This window comes from Pleurodeles waltl, chromosome 7, assembly GCF_031143425.1.
Source record: "Pleurodeles waltl isolate 20211129_DDA chromosome 7, aPleWal1.hap1.20221129, whole genome shotgun sequence".
NCBI classification, from domain to species: domain Eukaryota; kingdom Metazoa; phylum Chordata; class Amphibia; order Caudata; family Salamandridae; genus Pleurodeles; species Pleurodeles waltl.
In genome coordinates, this window is record NC_090446.1 from 441,587,139 (window position 1) to 441,614,055 (window position 26,917).

General features: G+C 49.2%; 1 protein-coding gene across 1 annotated transcript in view; it reads left to right on the plus strand.

Moving 5' to 3' along the window:
• The window catches only part of TCTN3 (tectonic family member 3), a 594,612-nt gene that overhangs the window by 1,313 nt on the left and 566,382 nt on the right, over nt 1–26,917 (plus strand). The gene's annotated exons all lie outside the window — the stretch shown is intronic.

Here is a 26,917-nt window from a genome sequence, read left to right on the forward strand (position 1 = left end):
TTGCATTTATATAGTGCTTACTACCCCTGACATGGGGGGTGAAATAATTTAAATATGAAATATTTTTTCTTTTATAGCAGTATTCATAAGAATGTGGTGTCAGAACACTTTATATTACATGTACACATTACATATACAATAAATTATGTAAGTTTGTAAATCAATGTGCAGGATATGTTACATAAAACAGTGGGAATTACAATGTGTAGAAGTCACATATCATACGTCATAGCTTATTGTGCTATATCAGAAGGATTACAATGCAACTGCAATAAGGATCTCAGTGTTCAAAGCAGTAACACATTTACCTAGCTACATAAAATAAAATCTGTCATCTGCATACTACATGATATGCTTCGCAGGAGACACTTAACACTCTTTGAGTCAAAAAACTGGGGCTAGGCACAACACAGATCTTTCCAGCAAGTGCATTAACCCCCAGAGTTATCTCGCCATAGTAATTCACTCATATTGACTGGGAAAACACAGTGCTCTGCAACAGGTGCCTTAACGCCATGAGATATTTTAAAATTCAGGCTTTGCAACTAATTAAGTAGAACAGATTTATTGTCAGTTTTCTTCTTGTTGCCAAATTCTTTGCGGCAGATTTTTAAACAAATATGGGCCATATTTATGGCAAAGTCGCGCAGCTCAGCAAGCCAACTTTCTGCAGTGCGTGACAGGGAGAGGGCAGGAATATATAAAAGAATATGGCGCATTCCTGCCTTTGTCCCTGCACAGGCACTGTTTTGGCTGCCTAGTGCCAACGCAGGTCCCCTTGCCCCATCAAGGAAGTTTGCCCGCCCACTTTTTGCCTACTATCAGTGTGCTTAGACTGTCTTTACTGGGATCCTGCTAACCAGGACCCCAGTGATTGTGCTCCTCCCCTCCAAATTTGGTTACCTAGGACTTTGTGCACTCCACAATTGGCATACTGGTTGTAGGAAAGTACCCTCTTTTTGGCATGCTGTCAGTGTGTTTTGACTGTTCACTAAGATCCTACTAACCAGGACTCCAGGGACTGTGATCTCTCCTTCTAAATTCGGTTGTTCAATACTAAGCACACCCCACAATTGGCATACTGGTGCCCCAATATAAGTCCCTAGTATATGGTACCTAGGTTCCCAGGGTATTGAGGCACCAGGGGTTCCCCATGGGCTGCAGCATGTGGCACCCATTGGAGCCCATACAAAATGTCTGCCAGCCTGCCATTGCAGCCTGCGTGAAAAAATGCATGCACCATGTCACTGTAAGTCACCCCTATGGCAGGCCCTCCTAGCCCAGAGGGCAGGATGCAGATACCTGTGTGTGAGGGTACCCCTGCATGAGCAGAGGTGCCCCTACGAACTCCAGCTCAATTTTCCTGGACTTATAGTGCGGGGAAGCAATTTTACCCATGTACCGGACACAGGTCACTCACCATCTGTGTCCAGCTACATAATGGTAACTCTGAACCTGGGCATGTTTGATATCAAACATGTCGGAATCATACCCAATACTGTTGCCGGTATTGGCTGTACGATTCCATGCACTCTGGCGGCTCCTTGGAGGACCCCCTGCATTGCTCATACCAGTCTTTTGGCGTTTTCCGGGCAGCCTGCGCTGCTGCCACCCCACAGAGAGGTTTCTGCCCTAATGCTGCTTGACCAGCTCGGGCAGAGGAAGGCAGGAAAAGGATTTCCTTTGGGAGAGGGAGGCAACACCCTCCCTCTTTGGAAATCAGTATTAAATGGCTTGGGAGGGGTAGCCTTCCCAATCCACATGTATGCTTCGAAGGACACGTTTGGTGCCCTCCTTGCATAAACCGGTTTGCACCATTGCAGGGACAATATGCATCTCCAGCGACGACTGCGCTCTGCAACATTGTTTCACCAGCTCCTTCCATCAGCTGAAACATTTCCCTGGCTGTGCATCTTCTGAGGGCAACGAGTCTTCAGCCTGCACAAGAAGCAAGAAGGAATCTCCTTGGAGTGAAAGTCATTCCCCTGCATCCGCAGGCACCAACTGCAACAACACCTGGGTACATGGATCCTCTCTTCTCTTGAACTGCGTGGATCCTGCCTCACAGGTGGAAGGTTAGAGTGGTCCCCTTGATCCTCTCTACCAGCTGTCCAACTTGGGAGACGGTAAGCCCTTGCCTCTCCTCATAGGACAGCACCCCTTTGCACCACAACTCTTACAGCTACCAAGGCTTGTTTCTTCACCCTCCAAGGGATCTTAAGGCTCAGTGTAACCCTGACCTCCAGCACTCTTCCCTGCAAAGAACAGTCTCCTGTCTGCTGCTCCAGCAACGTGGGACTCCTCCTCAGATGTGCTGAGTGGGGCTCACTGTGACGCCTGTGCCTGCTGCTTGTGGGGGCTGCATCCTCTTCTTGTGACTCTCCCAGCTACTGAAGGTCACCCTGGACTCCCCTCCTTCTGTCGAGTCCCCTGGGCCTTGCTGGTTCTCTTCAGTCTTGCAAAACCTTCTTTACTGACTCTTGCATTTGCCAAGGCTAGTTGGTGGTTTTCCCACACCACTGACTGACTGCATCACGACCGCCGAGGTGGGACATCACTTGCATCACTTCTGGAGCTCATCTTCTGCTCCTGTGCTACACTCCTGAATATCTTCATCCACCATTGACCTGGTGCTACATCCACAGAAGGGTGGGTAGTGAGTGTCTCCTGCCACAGCTGGACACTCAAACTGGACTTGGTCCTCTTCTCTTGCAGGTTTTCTGTCAGGGTCCACCTTTAGTTTCTTCCAGTCTTGTCTGGGTCTTGCACAGTCCTTTTCCAAAGTTCTCCGTGGGTTTGTTGAAAAACCAGGTACTCACCTCTTCTCTGCTGGTCGCTGGGGGGGCACCCAGGTACTTACCTTTTGGGGTTCCTAGTTCCTCCAGCTCCCCTCTACCGATTCCACTTCCTTGGGTGGGGGACTGCCTTTCACATTCCACTTACTTAGTGTATGGTTTGGTCAACACCCCCACCACCCCTCCAGGCCTTCACTATTTTCCATTGTTTTACTATTTGCTATTGCTTTCTATGCAAATCACTGACTTCTAATGAGTATATATCAGTGTGTTTACTCATCTCCTAGTGGAGTATTGCCTATACAGTATTTTTGTATTTGTGTCACCATAATAACATACTTTTTATTTTTGTACCACTGTGTGGTTCTTTAATGTGTGCAAGTGCTGTGTGACTGTAGTGGCATTGCATAAGCTTTGCATGTCTCCTAGATAAGTCTTGGCCGTTCATCCACAGCTACCTCTAGAGAGCCCTGGCTTCCTAGACATTGTAAACACCTCACAAATAGGGCATACCTGGACCTGGTATAAGGTGATAACACCATAGGTGATCACCACACACCAGGCCAGCTTTCCACATTGATGGTGCAGCAGTGGGGTATGACACTTTCAATTGCCCTACCACTCTGTCACTGGTTACTTTCCATAGGAAAGACCATTACTAGCTGACAGGTACACACTACACTTAGTTGTTAGGAATTCTAGTCTCTTAAGTCTTGGTAAGCTAGTGGTCTAGTATAACCCTTGCTCCAAACATTTCTGGGAGCCTAGTTGGGCACACCTACACCACTCTAGCAGAAAAATGTCTTCAGAAGAGCCCAACTCTCAGGCCCCAGATTCTCACTATGAGAGTCTCACCTTCTAAGAGCTTGGAGAGATGTGTGCCAGTAGAAAACCCGAAGACAGGGAGAAATCCCAATAAAAGTCTGCTTCTTGGCTTACTTCTCTAAGCTGACCAGGACAATGCTGGCAGCCAGGAGGAAGAAGAAGTAGAAACTGACCCTCCAGTCCTACACAGAGTAGATTTAGACTATACTGGGGAGGGTCAGGAGGAACCTGGGAAACACCACAGCCCTGTTAGGAGCACTGCAGGTAGTGAGTGAGAAGGGAGGGGGAATATTCCAGTAGGCCCACCTTTATTCCTAGAGGGTTGGTACAGAGGGTTCCCCGGAGGAGGGATAGATCCTCCTCCTGCCCATTCCCATGTCTCCTCAGTATCTGAAGGGACCCACTGCTCCACCTCAGGGGAAAGCTTCCTGAGCCAGGGAGCTTAGGAAACTGAGGTTGGAGGAGGCCAAGCTGAAGCTACAGCAGCAACAGCTGGCCCTAGATAGGGAGGCCTTGGCAGTGGAGAGGGAAAGACAGACGATTGGGTTTGCACCCCATGTTGGCAGCAATTTGAGCCTTGGGGACACCAGAATCTGGGAACACTCTTAAGATTCCAGGAACCTCAGCAATATAGTCCCACCTTACAAGGTGGGAGATGACATCTACAAATGGTTCACTGCTTTTGGAGAGGGCCTGCAAAGTTCAGAAGGTCCCCCAAAAGCCAGTGGGCAGCAATCTTGTGGCTCTCCCTCTCTGACAAAGGCAGAGACAAACTCCTCACTGTCAGAGAGCAAGATGCAGACAAATATACACCCTTTAAAAAGTGCAATGGTAGATGGTTTTGGTTAGCCCACAGAATACAGAATCAAGATCAGGGAAACCAAAAAGGAGTCCTCCCAAGACTGGGTAGATTTTGTGGACTATTCTGTGAAAGCTCTGGAGTGCTGGCTGCATGGGAGCAAAGTGACTACCAGGGCTTATACAACCTAATCCTGAGAGAGTACATTTTGAATAATTGTATATTTGATCAGCTGCATCAGTACCCGGTGGACTCTGATTTGACCTCCCCAAGAATTGGGAAAGTAGGCAGACAAGTGGGTCTACACCAGGGTGAGTAGAAAATCTCACACAGGGGGTGACCACAAAAAAAAGAAGGAAGCAGGTAAGTCTCAGGACAAGGGTGAGGACCCAGATAAACAAAAAAAGTCTTTATCAGGCCCCCAAATCTAACTCCTCTGGGGGTGGGTATAAATCCTCTACCTCTTCCTCTAACTTTAAAAAGTCGTGGTGCTACATGTGTAAAAACAAAGGCCACAGGACAAGAGACAACTCCTGTCCTAAGAAAGGCACCAAGTCTCCCACCACTACTATCACCACTTCTACTCCTAGTGCCCAACCCTAGCAATAGCAGTAGTGGTGGGAACAGAAACAACAACAGTAGTGAGTCCAAAAGTGTAGCTGGGCTCACCTTGGGGACTGTATTGGGATTTGGGCTAGTTAGAGAGACCGGTGTTAGTCTCTGATGGGGGCATTGACTTTGCCACCCTAGCTGCCTGTCCCCTTAATATGGGTAAGTACAGGCAGTATCCCCTAATCAATGGTGTTGGGGCTGAGGGCTGCAGGGACACATGTGCCAGTGTCACTATGGTGACTGAAAAACTGGTGTCTCCTGAGCAACACCTACTTGGTCACACGTACCAAGTGACTGATACTCATACTAACACTTTATGCCACTCCATGGTAGTTATTGATTTCAGCTATGGGTGTTACTGGACCTAAAAAGGTTGTAGTGTACTCTGATTTACCTGTAGACTGTCTGCTAGGAAACGACTTGGAGACTTCAGCTTGGGCTGAAGTGGAATTGGAGGCTCATGCAGCAATGCTAGGCATCTCTGGACATATCTTTGCCCTCGCCAGAGCACAGGCCAAGAACCAGAAAGGACAATGAACCCAGGAGCCTGGAACAATAGCCCAGGAGGCTCCTAAACCAAAGAGCAGAAAGGGTGAAAAGGTACCCCTGCCCCAGCCTCCAGTGGGGATTCAACTCCTGAAGAAGAGGAATACTCTCCTTGGGTGGAACCTACACCAGAGGATCTTTAAGTTGATACAGCTGAGCTCTTGGGTGCAGGGGGACCCACCAGGAAGGAGCTCAGCGAGGAACAGCAAACCTGTCCCACACTGGAGAGCTTAAGATAGCAAGCTACGACACAAGAGGCAGGGGATATCAGTGGCACCCATAAGGTGTACTGGGATAACAGCCTACTCTACTCAGAAGCAAGGGACCCTAAACCTGGTGCCACCAGGAGACTGGTTATCCCTCTGAAGATTAGGGAGTTCCTGTTAACTCTTGCACATGACATTCCCCTTGCAGGCCATTTGAGGCCGAGCAAGACTTGGGACAGGCTTGTCCCTCACTTTCACTGGCCCATATTTCTGAATACACTAAGGAGTTTTGTCGCTCTTATGTCACTTGTCAAGCCAGTGGCAAGACAGGTGACACCCCAAAGGCCCCCTTAAATCCACTACCAGTGGTTAGGGTGCCCTTTGAGAGGGTCGGTGGATATTGTTGCCCCCTGGACCCTCCAACAGCCTCTGGTAATATATTTATACTGATGGTAGTGGACCATGCCACCAGATATCCAGAGGCATTTCCTCTTAGGACCACTACAGCTCCTGAAGTGGCCAAAGCCCTCCTGGGAATTTTCTCCAGGGTGGGTTTTCCTAAAGAGGTGGTATCAGACAGAGGTGCAAACTTCATGTCTGCTTACCTTAAAGCCATGTGGAAGGAGTGTGGTGTAACTTATACATAACCACCCCTTGCCATCCACAAACAAATGGCCTGGTTGAGAGGTTTAATAAAACCATCGAAGGCATAATAATGGAACTCTCTGAAAAACTCAGGAGGAGATGGGATATCCCGTTACCTTGCCTCCTCTTTGCCTGTAGGGAGGTTCCTCAGAAGGGATTCGGCTACAGCCCCTTTGAACTTCTGTTTGGGCACCCTGTTAGAGGTGCCCTTGCTCCTGTGAAAGAAGGCTGGAAGCAACCTTTCAAGCCTCCAAAACAAGACATTGTGTACTATATATGAAGCCTCAGATCTGGGATGGACGAGTACATGCAGAGGGCTTCCAAAAACCTTCAGGCCATCCAGGAGTTACAGAAACAATGGCATGACCAGAAGGCTACGCCGACTGTTTGCCAGCCAAGACAGAAGGTGTGGGTCTTGGAACCTGTGGCTCCCAGGGCACTCCAAGACAAATGGAGTGGACAACACACTATTGTGGAGAAGAAGGTTGAGGTCACCTACTTGGTTGGCCTAGGCACCCCAAGATCCCCCACTGGGTGCTTCATGTGAACTGTGTGAAGTCCTACTATGACAGGTCTGACATGACCTTGCTCATGGCAACTGATGAGGGACAGGAAGAAGAGTGACCCTCTCCCTGACCTTTTCTCCCACAATACAACAGATACCTCAGTAGATGGGGTTGTACTTGGAGACTGCCTCTCTGAGTCAAAAAAAGATGACTGCGGAAACCTCCTGGGACAGTTCTCTGAACTGTTCTCCCTAAACCCCGGACGGACTACATGGTGTCAACACACCATTGACACAGGTGACATCTTGCATGTTAAAATCTACAGACAGTCTGATCATGTAAGGGAGTGCATCAAATATGAAGTCCAGAAGATGTTAGACCTAAGAGTCATTGAGCCTTCAGACAGCCCTTGGGCTAGTCCTGTACTGCTTGTCCCAAAACCCCACTCTCAGAATGGCAAAAGAGAAATGAGGTTTTGTGTAAACTACAGAGGTCTCAATACTGTTAATAAAACAGATGCTCACCCTACCCCTAGGGCAGATAAGCTCATGGGTACACTGGTTTCTGCCAAGTATCTGAGCATATTTGACCTGACTGCTGGCTACTGGCAGAGCAAGTTGTCAGAGGATGCCAAACCCAAAACTGCATTCTCCACTCCTAGTGGGCACTATCACTTTACTGTGAAGCCCTTTGGACTAAAGAATGCACCTGACACATTCCAAAGGCTGGTGAATAAAGTTCTCCAAGGCCTGGAAAGCTTCAGTGCTGCTTATCTAGACGATGTAGCTGTCTTTAGCTCTACCTGGTCCTCCTTGGGAATGTATTGGTGGCCCTGCAGAAAGCAGGCCTCCCAATCAAGATGTCAAAGTGTCAGATAGGACAGGGAAAAGTGGTTTATCTGGACCACCTAGTAGGTGGAGGCCAGATCCAACCACTACACAAACCCAAGTTGGAGCCTTTCTAGACCTGACCGGGTTTTACAGGAGGTTCACCAAGAACTATGGCTCCACTGTAGCACCTCTAAATGACCTCACATCTAAAAGGATGCCCTAGAAAGTTTTTATGGACAGCTAGCTTCCAAAAAGCTTTTGATGACCTTAAATAGGCCATGTGCACTGCTCCTATATTAAGAAGCCCTGCCTACTGCGAGGAATTTATTGTGCAGACAGGTGCTTCTGAGGTAGGGATAGGAGCAGTACTATTTCAACTAAATGAAGTGGGTCAGGATAAACCTGTTGCTTTCATTAGCAGGAGGTTGACCCCCAGGGAAAAGCGTTGGTGAGCCATAGAGAGGGAGGCCTTTGCTGTAGTCTGAACTCTGAAGAAGCTGAGGCCATACTTATTTGGCACTCTCTTGCTTATTCAAACAGACCACATGCCCCTCCTATGGTTAAAACAGATGAAAGGTGAAAATGCAGAACTTTTTGATGTGGTCCTTATCCCTACAGGGATTGGACTATACAGTGGAACATAGACCTGGAAGTAACCGTTCCAGTGCAGACGGACTTTCCAGATATTTCCACTTAGACAATGAAGACTCAACTGGGCAAGGTTAGCCTTCTTGTCCTTGGTTTGGTGAGGGGGGCGTTATGTAGGAAAGTACCCTGGCCTGGTTACCTACACTTTTCGCCTGCTGTCATTGTGTTTTGACTGTTCACTGGGATCCTGCTAACCAGGACCCCAGGGACTGTGCTCTCTCCCTTTACATTTGGTTGCTCAGTACTAAGCACACCCCACAATAGGCATACTGGTGCCCCCATATAAGTCCCTAGTATATAGTACCTATGGTTCCCAGGGTATTGGGGCACCAGGGGTTCCCCATGGGCTGCAGCATGTATTCTGCCACACATATAAGCCCATACAAAATGTGTCTGCAAGCCTGCCATTGCAGCCTGCGTGAAAAGGTGCATGCACAGTTTCACTACAGGTCACTGCACCAGGTCACTGTAAGTCACTACTATAGCAGGCCCTCCTAGCCCAGAGGGCAGGGTACAGTTAACCGTATGTGAGGGCACCCCTGCATGAGCAGAGGTGCCCCCTCAAACTCCAGCTCAATTTTTCTAGACGTTGTTAGTGCAGGAAAGCCATTTTACCCGTGTACTGGACACAGGTCACTCTACCTGTGTCCAGCTACATAATGGTAACTCCGTACCTGGGCATGTTTGGTATCAAACATGTCGGAATCATACCCAATCATGTTGCCAGTATTGGTTGTACGATTCCATGCACTTTGGGGGCTCCTTAGAGGACCCTCTGCATCTGCATTGCTCCTACCAGTCTTTATGGGTTTTCTGGGCAGCCTGCGCTGCTGCCACCAAACAGACAGGTTTCTGCCCTATTGCTGCTTGACAAGCTCCAGCAGAGGAAGGCAGAACAAAGGATTTCCTTTGGGAGAGGGAGGCAACATCCTCCCTCTTTGGAAATAGGTGTTAAATGGCTTGGGAGGGGTAGCCTCCCAGAGCCACTGGTATGCCTTGAAGGGCACATTTGGTTCCCTCCTTGCACCAGCCCAGGGACCCCCGGTCCTTGCTCTGGCACCAAACTGGACAAAGGAAAGGGGAGTGACCACTCCCCTGTACATCACAACTCCAGTGGTGGTGGCTAGAGCTCCTCCAGATGGCCACTCGACTCTGCCATCTTGGAACCAAGATGTGCAGAGGCCCCTGGAAGCATCTGAGTGGCCAGGTAAGGTAGATAACATCAGAGACACCTTCTGATAGGTGGTCACTTTGCGAGGTGACCAAACCCCCCTTAAGGGCTAATTAGGGACTTCCTTACAGGAATGTCCCCAGATTTGTCGTTCAAGACTCCTCCAGAGTTCCTCTGCACCGTTTGATTCTACTTCTGGCCACTGGAACCACAACTGGACACTTCAGGAACCAACAAGACTGCAACTTCTGAGACAAACTCTCCTTGCAACATTGTTTCCCCAGCTCCTTCCAGCAGTTGTAACATTTCCTTGACTGTGCATCCTCTGGGGTCGGCAGGACTTCAGCTGCACCAAGAAGCAAGAAGGAATCTCCCTTGGAGTGAAGAAGTCACTCCCCTGCATCTGCAGGCACCTACAGCAACAACATCCAGCTGCATGGATCTGCTCTCCTCTAGAACTACTTGGATCCTGCATCACAGGTGGTGGTATGGAGTGGTCCACTTGGTCGTCTCTGTCCAACTTGGGAGACGATGAGCCCTTGCCTGTCCTTGCAGGACAGTACCTCTGTGCACCTCCACTCTTGCAGTAACTAAGGTTTGTTGTCTCCTGCTCCAAGGGATCTTCAGGCTTCGAGTAGCGCCTGCTCCCAGCACGTCATCCTTGCAAGGCCCGTCTCTCCTCTGCTGCTCCAGCGACGTGGGACTCCTCTCCAGGTGTGCTGATTGGGCCTCACTGCAACTTACTGTGTCTGCTGCCAGTGGGTTGCCTGTGGGGGCTGCGACTACTTCTGCTGGCTGTCCTGACTGCTGAGGGTCAGCCTGGACTCCCCTCCAAGAGTCGAGTCCCCTGGACCTTGCTGGTCCTCTTAAGCCTTGCAACTCTTCTTTTGCTCCTCTTGCATTTGCCAAGTCCTGTTGGTGGTTCTGCGACATGATGACCAACGTGAGATGCCATTTGCACTGCTCCAAAGACTCCTCTGCAGCTCTTGGACTCCACAGCTGGGATTCTTCTTCCCCTGTCGACCCGGATCTTCATCCACAGAAGGGTGAATAGTGGCTCCTGCCCCGACTAGATACTCCATTGTGGTGTGGGTTCTGTCCCCTTCTTTTGCAGGTCCTCTTCTTCCAGAATCCACCTTTGGTTCCCTCTGATCTGGTCCTGTTCTTGCACAACCCATTTTCTAAGTCCTCTTGTCCTTCCTGCACAAAAACAATCCCCTGAGGCATTTTCATCTTTCTATGTGAGATGAAAAATGCAGCATATAAAGAAAGACGAAGTAATGAGGAAAAATAAAGATATTTCTCCTTGTTGCGCCTGACCTGGAAAGATGTATCATTTTGGCGCATTCCCAGATCTACCGCTTCTGGTTAATCTGGGAATGTGTCAAAATCCATGGGTGTTGCTTGGGAACGCCCTGGAATGCTTCCCTGGGGCAGAGTAACACAATGCATCAATTTGTGCTGCGTTGAGTTACTCCAGATTTATAAAGCCAATTGGGGCCACAGATAAATCGCATTTTGGTGTTGCATTGTGCATGCACCACATTGAGTCATGCAAGAGCAACACAACCACAGACATAAATATACATTTAGGGGCATAAGGTGAGGCCCAGACTTTGTGTCGGGTTGCGTCCCTTTTCTGGCACAAACCTGATGCAAAATCCATTTGGGGATTTAAGGTGCCCCACAAATCCCTATTGTGTGCCTTTTAAAAGAAAAATTGTTGTGTATTATTTTTTTTTTTGTTTTTTTTTAAACGCAAGACAGCAGCTTGCCTTGCCTTGCCTTACCTCAGGTAGGCATTACATAGTTGGTGCCTGGGAGTTCCTGTGCATCCACTCATGTATTTTGATGCAAACACTGTAGGAGGCTGGCCTGGCTTGTAGTGGGTACCAAGGGGTACTTACACTCTGTACCAGGTCCAGTTATCACTTATTAGTGTAGAAGAGGTGTTTCTAGCAGCTTAGGCTGATAGAAGGTAGCTATAGCAGAGCAGTTTAGGCTGAACTAGGAGACATGCAAAGCTCCTACTATACCACTGGTGTCATATGCACAATATCATAAGAAAACACAATACACAGATATACTAAAAATAAAGGTACTTTATTTTTATGACAATATGCCAAAAGTATCTCAGTGAGTACCCTCAGTGTGAGGATAGCAAATATACACAATATATATGTACACAATACCAAAAATATGCAGTAATAGCAAAAGGAAGTAATGCAAGCAATGTAGAATTACAACAGATTGCAATAGGAGCACATAGGTATAGGGGCAACACAAACCATATACTCTAGAAGTGGAATGCGAACCATGAATGGACCCCAAACCTATGTGAGCTTGTAGAGGGTCGCTGGGACTGTAAGAAAACAGTGAGGGTTAGAAAAATAGCCCACCCCAAGACCCTGTAAGGTAGGTGTAAAGTGCACCTACAACCCCCAGAGAGCACAGAAGTCGTGATAGGGGGATTCTGCAAGGAAAACCAACACCAGCAAAGCAACAACAGTGGATTTCCGGACCTGAGTACCTGTACTAGAAGGGGACCAAGTCCAAGAGTCGCAACAGTGTCGAGAGTGGGCAGATGCCCAGGAAATGCCAGCTGAGGGTGCAAAGAAGCTGCCACCGGATGGAAGAAGCTTGGTGTTTTGCAAAAACGAAGAGGACTAGGAACTTCCCCTTTGGAGGATGGATGTCCCACGTCGTGAAGAAGCTTGCAGAGGTGTTCCCACACAGAAAGACCGCAAACAAACCTTGCTAGCTGCAAGGGTCGCGGTTGGGGTTTTTGGATGCTGCTGTGGCCTAGGAGGGACCAGGATGTCGCCACTTGGATGAGGAGACAGAGGGGGTGCCCAGCAAGTCCGGGAGCCCTCACAGAAGCAGGCAGCACCCGCAGGAGTACCGGAACAGGCACTTAGAAGAGGAGTGAACCGGAGTCCACCCGAAGTCAGAAAAGGGAGTCCCACGACGTCGGAGGACAACTCAGAAGGTTGTGCACTGCAGGTTAGAGTGTCGGGGACCCAGGCTTGGCTGTGCACAAAGGAAATCCTGGAAGAGTGCACAGGAGCCGGAGCAGCTGCAAATCACGCGGTACCCAGCAATGCAGTCTAGCATGGGGAGGCAAGGACTTACCTCCACCAAACTTGGACTGAAGAGTCACTGGACTGTAGGAGTCACTTGGACAGAGTTGATGAGTTCCAGGGACCAAGCTCGTCATGCTGAGACGGGACCCAGAGGACCGGTGATGCAGTCTTTTGTTCACTGCGGTTGCACGGGGAAGATTCTGTCGACCCACGGGAGATTTCTTCAGAGCTCCTGGTGCAAGAAGGAGGCAGGCTACCCCCAAAGCCTGCCCCACCAGGAAACAGGCGAGAAAGCCAGCAGGATGAAGCGATACAAGGTTGCAGTAGTCGTCTTTGCTAGTTTGTTGCGTTTTTGCAGGCGTCCTGAGCAGTCAGCGGTCGATCCTTTGGCAGAAGGTGAAGAGGGAATTGCAGAGGAACTCTGATGAGCTCTTGCATTCGGTATCTGAAGAATTACCCAAAGCAGAGACCCTAAATAGCCAGAAAAGGAGATTTGGCTACCTAAGAAGGAGGATAGGCTAGTAAGAAAGGTAAGCGCCTATCAGAAGGAGTCTCTGACGTCGCCTGCTGGCCCTGGCCACTCAGAGCAGTCCAGTGTGCCAGCACACCTCTGAATCCAAGATGGCAGAGGTCTCGGGCACGCTGGAGGAGCGCTGGCCACCTCCCCTGGGAGGTGCAGGTCAGGGGAGTGGTCACTCCCCTTTCCTTTGTCCAGTTTCGCGCCAGAGCAGGGCTGGGGGGATCCCTGAACCGGTGTAGACTGGCTTATGCAGAGATGGGCACCATCTGTGCCCATCAAAGCATTTCCAGAGGCTGGGGAATGTTACTCCTCCCCAGCCCTGACACCTTTTTCCAAAGGGAGAGGGTGTAACACCCTCTCTCTGAGGAAGTCCTTTGTTTTGCCTTCCTGGGCCAAGCCTGGCTGGACCCCAGGAGGGCAGAAACCTGTCTGAGGGGTTGGCAGCAGCAGCAGCTGCAGTGAAACCCCGGGAAAGGCAGTTTGGCAGTACCCGGGTCTGTGCTAGAGACTCGGGGATCATGGAATTGTCTCAGCAATGCCAGAATGGCATTGGGGTGACAATTCCATGATCTTAGACATGTTACATGGCCCTGTTCGGAGTTACCATTGTGACGCTATACATAGGTAGTGACCTATGTATAGTGCACGCGTGAAATGGTGTCCCCGCACTCACAAAGTCCGGGGAATTTACCCTGAACGATGTGGGGGCACCTTGGCTAGTGCCAGGGTGCCCACACACTAAGTAACTTAGCACCCAACCTTCACCAGGTGAAGGTTAGACATATAGGTGACTTATAAGTTACTTATGTGCAGTGTAAAATGGCTGTGAAATAATGTGGGCATTATTTCACTCAGGCTGCAGTGGCATGCCTGTGTAAGAATTGTCACAGCTCCCTATGGGTGGCAAAAGAAATGCTGCAGCCCATAGGGATCTCCTGGAACCCCAATACCCTGGGTACCTCAGTACCATATACTAGGGAATTATAAAGTTGTTCCAGTATGCCAATATGAATTGGTGAAATTGGTCACTAGCCTGTTAGTGACAATTTGTAAAGCAGAGAGAGCATAACCACTGAGGTTCTGGTTAGCAGAGCCTCAGTGAGACAGTTAGGCATCACACAGGGAACACATACATATAGGCCACAAACTTATGAGCACTGGGGTCCTGGCTAGCAGGGTCCCAGTGACACATAACAAACCTACAGAAAACATAGGTTTTTTACTATGAGCACTGGGCCCTGGCTAGCAGGATCCCAGTGAGACAGTCAAAACACCCTGACATATACTCACAAACGGGCCAAAAGTGGGGGTAACAAGGCTAGAAAGAGGCTACTTTCTCACAAACACTTATCTACAAAGACTTGTAAACATAGGTTTGCACCAAACTAGTGAGTCTACATGAGGCTCGCTTAACAAGGAGAAATATCTTTATTTTTCCTCGTTATTTCCTCTCTGCAGATATGCTGCATTCTGCAGCACAAAAAAGAAATAGCCTCATAAGATAGTTTTTGTGTGTTCCACTGTGTTCAGCCCCAGCGGTGCGTCCGGATGTTTTGCTTTTTTGATCCCCCGTTTATGGGCTTTTTACTGTGGGTGAGCCTCACGACCGGTGTCTCACCCATGGTAATCGCCCAGTAAACTGACTGCGCATGTGTAGCGCCAGTGCCGCCTTTTTCAGATAAGGCTGCTGCAAGGCAGCAAGGTTAAGGGGCACTTGGCTGGGTACATGTGCACACTTGTGCGGACTGCACGTGGGAGGCTACTGTTGTGTGCAACCCGGTAACAGCCCACAGGTAGCTTGGCGCAATGAGGACTTAGCAGGTATAGGTATTAAACTTGCATAAGCCTCATAGGGATAGTGTACTTTACTAGGGGAGGGCAGTATTCTTTACTGATTTGACTATAGTGACACTCCATTACACACCTAGGGAGGGAACTGCCTTAGAATACATTTTCCCTTCTCCTTGGCCTAGAGAGACCATTGACATCTTGAACTGAAGTATAACCTGTGCAGGAAAATCAAATTTGCTCCTTCCAAAATGATAACTGTGTATCTTGTGGGTCATTCAGAGTTTTCATGTTTTGCTGGCTCAAGATCGGAGCTCAGGCATGTTGTCACCCTGCTGTGTCCAGTAATTACATTCTCTCCAGCAGCAGGAACAAAGGCTACCCCCCACACAAAGGGAGCAATTAGCAGTACTTCTCCTTCCTCCTGAGGAGGAAAAAGGTGGGGCGGCATGACCTGTATCAATCACCCAGCTATCACACTACACCAGGAATGGACATGTCCAGGCCCCCTGAACAAAGGAGAGTGCCCAGACAACTGGAGCCAAACCACTGGGGGGCGACCTTTGAAATTCTAGTGCGCAGGTCCCTGGCAGTGCTGTCAGCGAGGGGTGGAGCTGAGACCCCAGGCGCTGATGTGACCAGTGACTCCTTGATGATACCATTTTGGAGTGTCCAAACATGCTGTGCAGAAGGGTTGGGACTGGGGTGGGGAGGTGATGTGGCACACCAGGATTGGTTAGGGGTGTCTGCCTTCTGGAACCTCCCTCACCCCTTTATAACCTCTTACACAAGTGGAAGACTCTCTTTGACCTGCAAACTTTCTACGTGCCTCGCTGCTGGATTCTGGGACTTCCATGGAGAACTGGAAGGAGGACCCCCTGGCCTACCACTCAGGAACCAGGGCTCTGTCCAGTTGACCCCAGGACTAGTGGGTCTTCCCAAGGGCCAGTGAAGCTGGCCCTCTTGCACCCACTAGCAAGCCCCAAAGGCAAACTGCGCAGGGAAGCCAGTGTTTATGCGACTACACCACTTTGGAGGTGAGGAGGGTTGTTAAAGCTGGCCCTGGTGGATGGAGCTCGCCACCAAGAGTAAAAGGAGCCCACGATTGTCCAAATTGGTCTAATGGGCCTGAGTTATGGCATTTTTAAGTTTGGCAACCCTTGACCCAATTCTGCCCTCAGAGCGTATGGGACTCTACTGCATTTTCATCAATTTCCCCCAGGGTGGACCATTGCCCAAGGGACAGTGCAAGAAAATGGTGGGGCTTATCATCGAGGGGAGAGGGCGTGCTTGTGGCCTCCTCCCCCTGCCCTTATCCCACCCGGGGACCTTATACTCTGGGCGGACTTATGTTGGAGGGGGCTGGGATCCCATCCCTGGCCCCCACATGTGCATAGCAACAGGGGGAACGCAGTCACGCTTCCCTGAGATTTCCATGATTAGGTTGCGCTTCCCTCGATCTCCAAGACCGGGGGAGCGCCATTGCACTCCCCGGCAGGAGGGGCCTAGGACCCCATCGCTGGACTCCGTGGCAGCTTCTGAGGGCTTCACGAGGGCAGGGGGAGTGCCACTGCTCTCTTTCCTTCCACACCCCGTGGCCCACACTCTCTGCTGCCTGTGCCCGTATCTGGGGGGAAGCGGGAGGTGACCACCAGCACACGCATCTGGCCGCTCCAATAGTGAATGGCCTGCCTCCCGCTGCAACTCGTGGACGTGTTGCCAGTGGGGGCAGCCGTGGGTGGGATCCACGGGCCACCCTCCAAAAATCGTGACTTCTGGGGTGCCCATGTGGGACCGGGCAAAGCACCCCCCTCCCCAAAACCACAAGAACGCGGCAGGAGCCACCTTGGTTCACAGCAAAATACATGGAAAGCAGCACCGCGGCTCTCCCCGCCACAGCTGAAGAGCCACTCATACAATATTTACCGCACGCAGGAAACTCGCCCCCGAATGCTCCAAATTGTTGCCCATAGCTCAGGACAATGGGACCACCACCAAAACGGTTTCCACCCAGATCATCTTCTGGGTCCCACGCTAGGTTTGGTGGGGGGCCATAAGCCACACCTCTCTCACATTTCTAAGCATTTTCTAACCTTTCTCGTGGCTGGAGCTTTTGCTGTACAGCTGAAGGTAGTTTAGTATTTGGAGGCCTAATGTGTGTTAACATTTTGGAAGGCCTGAATCCAGTTACACACAATGCCTTGAATACAATTGCATTATAATGCTGTTCTATGTGATTATGCCCTCTAGGTTCTGCATGTATGGTTACAACTCTAAATGCTATTTTTATTGTGATCCCCTCTAGGGGCTGTTGTGACCATTACAGTTTAATGCCAAGTGCATGAGAGGTTAACTAGACACCTATCTGATAAAAGCTTTTATTGGGTTTACATGATCATAACATATGTTTTATTATTATTGCATATGTTTATTGATCCATGACCACAATTCTTGCCCAAGTAACATTCTTATTACACCATGACTGTTTGAACACTCTGGAAATGTCTTGGTGACCCCTCTAGGGGGTCCCCATTAGTTGCACAATGTCAGCTGTGGTACTCTGTATCTGCCAATGCATATTTGTAAATTATTGCATAGTATTTAGTAGTGGGTGTGTGTGTAATAAATGTACTTCTCCTTTTCTAAAGAAAAAGCACTGACTGGACAATCGTTTATTGAGTTTTTTATTACTGTGCACCAGTGATTCCTAGCCCACGCAACCTCCATTGAGTAAACCTTGGACTGCTCCACCTAGCTACCCTGTGAGTCAAGCGCTGCAATGGGGTGTTGGATTCCTACTGAGGACAATTGAGGAACTGTTATTTGTTCAGGCCACACAACTAATAACCCAATTTCCAACATTGTGTAAAAAAAAAAAAAAAAAACTAATGCAAGGCAATGCGTTGCACTGCCTTTCATTACAGTGTATTATGGAGGCATTACTTGGGTGGTGCATTGCCATCCCCTTACATCCACCCATTTATTTTGTTTACAAATATTATACACAGTCTTCTTAAGGCAGACACACTAGCTTTCCTTGGATCAGGTCTGGAGTTCCCCTTCTCATTAAAATGATTAAGGTTATTCAGGCAAAATTCCAGGTAGGCCCGCTAGTGATTTCTAATCTTAGAAGCTCTATGATGGTATTGAGAAAGTCAAAGTGCCTCTGTACTGTAATGTGTCAGTCAGTGCACCAGTATTTGTGTCCCAGTGTTCAGCCTTACCTGCTCTCGCTGGAGTGGAGGTTCAGAGTCCCCTGCCAGGTGTCTGCGGCCCAGTAGTGAGCAGAAGACTGGATGCTACGGTAGAGGTGACAGGTGTCCCCATGCTCCTCCAGCTACATGGTAAGCCTCCCTGAATCCGGCGGCAGATGTTAGGTCCTCCTGGATTGTTCGGTAGTTGAATCATTGCCCTTCCTCTGCGGGTAATGACTTGCTTCTCCTTCACAGCTGCGTGCTACTTTAGGGCGACATCCCTTTCATTTCACCGTGGCCCCCCTCCTGGCATATAGGGTTTTTGACAGCACGCACAGGAAAACAGCCCCTTCAGGTCACAGCATTGCACAGGGCAATGGCCCGTTTCTCAATAGAGAAATGAACAAGGGCGACGGGCCTCAATTATCACCGCAGCCCCACCCTGGAATACGGAGGTCATGGGCAGCACACAGGTTTTTTACTTTCACTTTGTGCAATTTAGCCACTAAATGGACATCTCTTTATTTCTCCTAATTCACACCAAAGAACAATGTTTTGTCTTTAATTCAGGGTGGCAGAAGCCACATGAAAGTCAAGTGTCAAGTACATTCTACATGTGGCCTAGCCGACGCTTATTACTATATTCCAAGAAGGAGGGAGTGAGAAGTGTAGTTCACTTGCGTAACCATACAAAACAATAGGAGGTTACTATACAGAGTTTAGCCTGTCTCTCCATACCAACCTTAGTGGATCACCCTATGGTATCAAAAGGACTGTCACCCACTGGATTTCCAAGTGGTATGTTTCATCATAGAGTCCTTGACCATATACCTAGTGTATCTGGACAGGTTCAACCTTGGCAGCCAAGGGAGTTCTTTGGTTATTGGGTGGGATTGAAGATTTAAAATAGTCAGTGGTGTTCTGAGGATTAATTTTATTTTCAAAGGGCTCCCTGATTGAGTTGAAGACCGGTGGGGGATCCACTAAGAAATTAGTACCCTCTATATCCCTGGGTCAGCATGTTTCAGGCATCACACCAATGTCTCACCTGGCTAGTTGGCTTTCGTCAGGACCTCACAAGAATCTCATTAGTGTCCTATTTGCATTCATTTGTGAAATTCCCATTCAGCATACTCCTACATGCCTTACATACTGACCTATTTAGTCACTATGTTCACCTTTCTTTAGTAGTGTCCTATTTAGAGCTTCATGGTGGTAAGGAGGCAAGTGGACCCTATAGTAAAATTTTCATCAAAGGTCTCTTCCTGGCAGTGAACCTATTTGGTTATTCCTTTCCCTACAACCAAGATTCCTATTATACATGGTGCAACATTACAGCCTATTAAATCAAACACAAAAGGGAGATTTGCCTAGGACTACAGAATTTGGTCAAGCTGGGAAACCGGGATTGATCCCAGGTTGTCTGCTTTCACGTTGTTCATTTCAGCCATTAAGTAGACATCTCATTATTTCTCCTGTTTTACAACAAATGTTAATACTTTCTGTAATTCTTGGCACATGAGTTTGAAGCTTGGGTGCCAGGCAGATGTCACAACTGTGCACTTTTCACTTCAAATAAAGACTGCCTTGCATAATTGTGCTTGCTCCTCCATGACACAAATATTTCAGTTTTGCGCAGAAGTATCTAAATCTTTCACATCACAACAAAATATAATTTCCAAACATTTGAAATTATGTGCTTTGTTTACCAGTTTCAATCACTAAATGTTGAAGAGCTGCTTTCTTTGAATGGAAGACAAGTTGTTTTTTTGTAGCCCTGGAAATTTGAAAGCGCTAGCATATGGCTGTGTTAAATTTTGCCAAGATGTTACCCTGCCGGGGTATGGGTGGTCCTTTTTTTTTTTTTTTTCTTGCCATTCTTACTCCTCCCTACTGTAGCGATGTTGCAAAGTTTCCAATGTATTATAACAATAACACATGGTAGCTTTGTTGTTATGCTCTTAGGTCTGGGAGACTGATATATTTCAGAGTTATGCTATGTATGAAATGTAAAGATCATGTGGCTTTCTTAGGGCCGGCTCCTTCTGGATGATGTTACTGTTAATAGGCATGCCCGTAGACCAGTGTTATTGTAAACAAGGAGGTCAAGCAGCCCATCTCCAGTGCACTATGTTGGCAGTGTAATATGTCAAGGATATGCACAGTTCTTATTAAAGAGCATAATCTAGTGTAGATTCTGATTACTGGCCATAGTTGTGGTGTCTCTCGCTGTTCCTACACCACCCCACTTGGGTAGTTCTTGTATGCAAACTAGCAATATTTCCTTCTGAAGGCCAATATTTTCTTGAAAGTGCTTATTGGGACTGGAATTGCATGTGTATTTTTCTTATGAGTTGCCTTCATCACCATGTCCTACTCATCCTTCGATACTGTGCGGCTTACACTTATTTTGATGTGGAGCTGATATCTCTTATTTTGACATTTATGGTCAATACTTGGTGTGGTCATTATGGTGGTACTGATTCCAGGGTGAGCTGTCATGTTGCACTGGTGAATGTGAGGGTGGTTTAGATATAGTTGGGCCAACAATAAGAACATGAGAGATATCTGAAGGTGACATTTTAGGGTGCAGCGTATAATTTGTAAAAACATTAATGCAGAGGCCCAACCCTTTTCTTATGGTCCTATTGCTGAATGCCAAAGTTACCATAACCTTTTTCTTTCACTACCCTAAAATTGCTTATTCTTACAGGTTCTTTTTTCATCCCCTTTTCAGCCTTCATCATTGTTTTCATATCTCTCTTATTCTTTCTTTCCTTTAAGTCTTTCTATCTTGCCTTGGGTCATCATCTGTTGGTGAAAAATGAGCCCAGTCTCCTAAAATGAGTGCAGGTGGATAAAGCTGAGAATGAATACTTCACATAGGAGAGTCGTCTTTCCGCCATAGAGTGCAGGAAGCTAAAGCAATCACACTACATGGAAATATACTGCATATGGAATGTTATGCTTGGTTAAGTAGGCTGGCAGTGGAGGTAGTTTGTTCAATCCTTGGTTAAAGGAGGCTTTACGCTGACAGAAGGTAACATTGTATCTGATAGACTTCTGGCTGCAGATTCCTTACCTTTGAATTCTATATCGGGACCCGGAGGCGAGGATTATGCAGTTCTTTCTTCACTTTTTATTAACCAGCAGATTCAAAGTAAAACAAAAACATTTAATAGACTACAACTCCCATGAGACCGTAGTCATGGAAACCATGAACCAATGACCAACAACATTATTGACAGTATAAGTGCCATCGTGTAACGTCATCCGCCCTCTTTCTTCACTGCTCGGTGATCAGATAAGTGCCTTTTCTGCCTCTCGCTATTATCCTTAGTCTGAGAGCGTGTACTTGACATTTTGGTGCGCGCGAGCACAATTGATTTCTTGTTTTCCTTCACAGGTTTAGTGCCCGAGCGCGTTTGTTGCTGCGGTGACGTGTCGGGCCCTCTAGAGGGCGCACATCCCGTTTTTGGCACCGCGACTGCAGCGTGCGCGTTTTCAACGCGCGCTGCTGCGTTTTTTTGTCGTTTGGGCTTGTTTTTCTTCAGCCTGGTGCCAGACCCCCTCCTGGGACACCGCTTAGGCGGTTGACGGCCTTAGCATTTTTCCCTTGAGGGATTTTACTCTTTTGACAGGAGTAGGAGGGGGTTGTTCCCACAGTTTTGGGACGCAGATTTCTTGGTTTTCTCCTGTCTATACGGTATACAACCTGCCCAGGACCAGGAGTCCTTTCCCCTCATGCCCTCTGAGGCCCCTTCACTCCGCGCTCTTCCTTCTGGGGTAGAGGTGGTTTTATCGCAGGCCATTGCGCAAGCTTTGGCTCCTTTCAAGGAAAGCATGACGCAATTGGCCGCGCAGGTTTCTAGGGGCCCGGGGGTGACGGGGGTTGCCCACGGGGCTTCCCCCAGGAAACCACGCAAGCGTAATGCGGGGCACCTTGGGGAATCAGAGGTTCCTCCTTCCTTTTTTGATAAGGGTGCACCCTCGCAGCTGCGGCTACCCTCCCGGGAGGGCCCTTTGCCCGGGGTTATTGGTGACAAGGGTCACCCCAAATCCGATCTCTTCGTGGGATCTGCATTGGGCATGGTTGATGATTCGGACGGAGACTCTTCCTCAGCAGAGGATCTGGAGACGGGACGTCCGTGGCGTCCGGCTGCCTCTATCCCGGTTGCCCAGGTCCCGGGGGAGTCGGATTCCGACATGTTTGAGCCGGAGGGCATTTATCATCCTCGCTCTTCCGAATGGCACCCGGATCGGGTGGCGGATTACGTGGCGGGTAAGCTCCGTCAACCGCTAGACAAAGAGGTGCGGGCACGGCTCAGGGCAAAGTGTCCCCGCCCCACTCTTCCTGATAGAGTGGCCGCCACTCCGGAGTTGGATCCGAAGCTTTATACTTTCTTTGGGAAGTACGTTAAGGACCCAAAGAAGGGGATTGATAGATCTTGGCGGGCATGCCAAGATAAACTTCTGGACGTCGTGGGACCCCTCACACAAATCATCCAATTGGCTGAGCGGGCCAAACTGTCGGGTACACCGCTTCAGACTGAGGTCGTGGCGGGTTGGGCCCAGCGGGCTTTATGCCTTCTGGGTAATGCCAACTGCGCCATTTCGTCGGAGAGGCGCCGCTCTCTGCTGCTTAAGATTGACCCTAAGCTGGGGGAATTATCAACCTCAGAGGCAGGAGCGGTGGCGCAGGGGAATCTTTTCGGTGACCCCTTCGTCAAGGAGCTGGGGAGGTTTGTGGCCACTTTTTTGGCCCTGGACAAGGCCCAGTCCTCCATAAAGAAAATTTTCACAGGAAAGGTTTTTGGAGGGGCCGGAAGAGGTAGGGGTTGCTCTTCCGGCCGCCAGTTCCAGCAAGGCCCTGGTGCTTCCCGCCAATTCCACTGGCAAGACGGTCGTCAAGGAAACTTCTTCCCCAACAGGGGGAAAGGTCGGAGACGAGCGGGTAGAGGAGCCCGTGGTGCAGCCAATGCTCCGGGAGGACCCTCTGGAAAGGATTACCCCTTCTTTCCCTCAAAATCTGGGGGGTCGGCTCCGCAAGTTCAAACACAACTGGGAGCGCATCACGTCGGATGCTTGGGTGCTTCAAACGGTGTCAGGTTTTCACATAGAGTTTTGGGGCACCCCAGTCCAGGACTCCGTTCCCCATCCTATGGTTTTTTCGGACGCGGATTCGCACCTCGTAGACTCGGAGGTACAGGAGCTTCTGCGCAAAGGCGCTATTTGCCCCATGTCGCTTCATCCAATGGGGTTCATCAGCAACCTCTTCCTGGTGGAGAAGAAGGACAAAGGGTTTCGCCCGGTCATCAATCTGCAGGCCTTCAACGAGTGGGTGGTGTATCGCCACTTCAAAATGGAGGGGATTCATCTCCTGCGAGATTTGTTACTCCGAGGGGACTGGATGGTCCGGCTGGACCTCAAGGATGCGTACCTCACGGTCCCCATTTTTCCTCCACATCGCAGGTTTCTACAGTTTCGGTGGCAGCAGCAGGTATTCGAGTTCACCTCTCTCCACTTTGGATTGTCCTCTGCCCCGTGGTGCTTCACCAAACTCCTCAAGCCGGTGGTGGAGCTCCTGCGTTCAAGGGGAGTCCGCCTCATTATTTACCTGGACGATATCCTCCTGATGGATCAGTCCAGGAGTTTTCTTATTTCCAATCTGAACATGACTATTGCGCTACTTCAGGATCTGGGGTTTGTGATCAATTTCCAGAAATCCGACCTGACCCCATCGCAGTCGATGACATTTTTGGGGTTTCTGATAGATTCCCAAGCGGCTTCCCTAAGTCTCCCGCTCCAGAAAATTGCAAAGATCAAGAAGGAGCTGAGGATTGTGCTGAGACGGGAAATGATCTCGCTTCGCCAGTTAGCCAGAGTGGTGGGGTTACTATCCTCATCGATTCAGGCTATTTTTCCAGGCCCTCTTCATTACAGGTCTCCAACGCCTCAAGGCGTATCATTTACGAAGGGGGCTGACCTACTCCGAACGGATTGCCCTCAATGTGGAAGCCAGAACGGAATTGATGTGGTGGTTGGACCACATGGAGGCGTGGAACGGGAGGGCCATCTTCGGCTCTGCACCCGATTTGATCATAGAGTCCGATGCCAGTCGACACGGCTGGGGAGCCCGTTGCGGGGATTTGTCCTTTGGGGGTCGGTGGACGCCTCAGGAACTCGACCTTCATATCAATTGTCTGGAGCTTCTGGCGGGTTCGTTCGCGATCAGATCCATGACCCGGGACAGGGTTTCTTGCGTAGTCCTCCTTCGGATGGACAATGTGTCGGCAGTTCAGTATATCAACCGCCTGGGGGGAACCCGTTCCATGGCTCTAGCCGAGCTGGCGAAGGATTTTTGGCATTTTTGCCTCGCCCACCAGATTTCGGTCACAGCGGAGTACCTACCGGGCATTCACAATGCCACGGCGGACTGGAACTCCAGATATCTGACGGATTCCAGCGATTGGCAGCTGGATCCAGCGGTTTTCCGGGCGCTTATGGCCCATTGGGGTCCTTGTACGGTGGACTTGTTTGCCTCGAGGTGGAATGCGCAGCTACCCCGTTATTTCAGTTGGCGCCCCGATCCGGGGACGGAGGCGGTGGATGCGTTGCAGCAGGACTGGACCTCCTTTCTGGGGTACGCATTCCCCCCCTTCTTGCTGATTCCGAGGGTTCTATCTCTGGTACGCCGTCAACGAGCCACGATTATTCTGGTGACCCCGTTGTGGCGCTCTCAGGCGTGGTTCCCAACTCTGTTGGAACTGTCGTGCGACTTTCCTCTTCGCCTTCCGCTACACCCCTCAATTCTTCGGGATGCATCGGGCCAGTGCCATCCGTTGGTCCGCCAGGGTCACCTGAAGTTGGCGACCTGGAAGGTTTCCGGAGCCGCTGGCACGATTGCAGACTATCGCAAGAGGCTCAATCCCTCCTTTCCCAAGCCTGGGCTCCTGGGACTGGAAAGAGGTACAGGTCGGCCTGGTCTAGATGGGTTAGCTGGTGTCTGGACAGACATACCGATCCCGTGGGCCCACCTTACAGATGTGCTAAACTTTTTGGCGGAACTTGCCGCTTCGGGGTTATCATATTGCACAGTAAACTCTTTCCGGTCCGCTATCTCTGCTATCTCTGCTGGACATCCGCCTTTAGAAGGCTACCCAGTGGGGTCCCATCCATGGGTTTGCAGACTACTCAAGGGGGTGCCCCTGTCTCGCCCTCCCCTCCCTCGTTATTCTGAATTATAGGATGTTAACTTCTCTCCTTTCCAGGAAACAGTTGTCAGCGAAATTGGCAATGTTATTGTGTCTCATTTCCTGCAAGAGAGTCTCTGACGTTCGGGCTCGTGATGTGTCGGCCAGGGTTTTTTCTCCTGAAGGTGTTACCTTCATGATCTCACGACGGACAAAGTGTGGCACTAGATCAGTCTCTTATCCGGCGTTTCCTTTTGCCCCAAAATTGTGTGTGGTGCGTTGTTTGAAGACATATGAAGAAACCACGGCTGCTCTTCGCCCCTCTGGGGAGAACCAGTTATTGATATCCTTACAGAGGCCGTTCAAGGCAGTCTCCTCGCCTACCTTTGCTAGGTGGGTTAGATGGATTCTCTCCGAGGCGGGGGTGGACATTCGGGTCTTCGGCGCCCATTCAACTCGAGGGGCCATGGCTTCTAAAGCCGTTCAGGTCGGTGGTAGATTAGAGGACATCATGAACTCAGCAGATTGGTCCTCTGAGTCAGTTTTCAAGAAATTTTATTTTAAACCGATCCATGAGGCGGCCTCTCTGGTGGTAAGTAAGCTTTGAACTTGCATAATACTCGCCTCTGGGTCCTGATATAGAATGTAAAATTGCCTAGCTATCGTGAAGGAAAGTTTCAATTCTATTAAGGACACGGAGGCGAGGATTATCCCTCCCGTCACATGTTAAGTTCCGCCCCGCCCGGAATATACATGGACCAAGTTCAAGGTGGTATATTTTAAGTACTGGAATGCAGGTTCCATTGTATGGTGCTTCTACTGTATAGTTTTCTGTTTACAGTGATGTAACATTTGGGTATGAGTACCTGATGACTGTTTTCTTTATTTCTAATTGCATTGTATATAGGCATTGTATGCCTAATGTTCTTAGGTTTCAGTGGTTACGTGTTGCGGTTAATTATCTAGGGGCTGATGTCGTATTACTTCTGCTTGTAGGTGCTGAGTCAACGTCTACTTGAAGTTCTGCTGTCCCTTCGCAGTGAAGTCGAGGGCGGATGACGTTACGCGATGGCACTTATACTGTCAATAATGTTGTTGGTCATTGGTTCATGGTTTCCATGACTACGGTCTCATGGGAGTTGTAGTCTATTAAATGTTTTTGTTTTACTTTGAATCTGCTGGTTAATAAAAAGTGAAGAAAGAACTGCATAATCCTCGCCTCAGTGTCCTTAATAGAATTGAAACTTTCCTTCACGATAGCTAGGAAATTTTACATTCCCTGGCGTCTGCTTCGAATCCGGAATGTTTTGCTGAGCAATACCCTGTGCGCACCGTCGGGTGGTGTCGTTCGTATCAGCGTGCATAGTTCGGCTCTATGTGGTGTCGTTGGAGCAGCCTTTCGATGGCTCATGCCTTTTTCTTTTTTTTTTTTTTTTAGAAAAGTCATACTCAGCACTTGAGTGGTCCAAGGACTCTCGAGCTATGGCCAGATCCTTGGGCCTCTCGGCACCTGCTTGCCAGCAGGCTGCCTTTCGAGGTCTTGGAAAGGGCGTGGT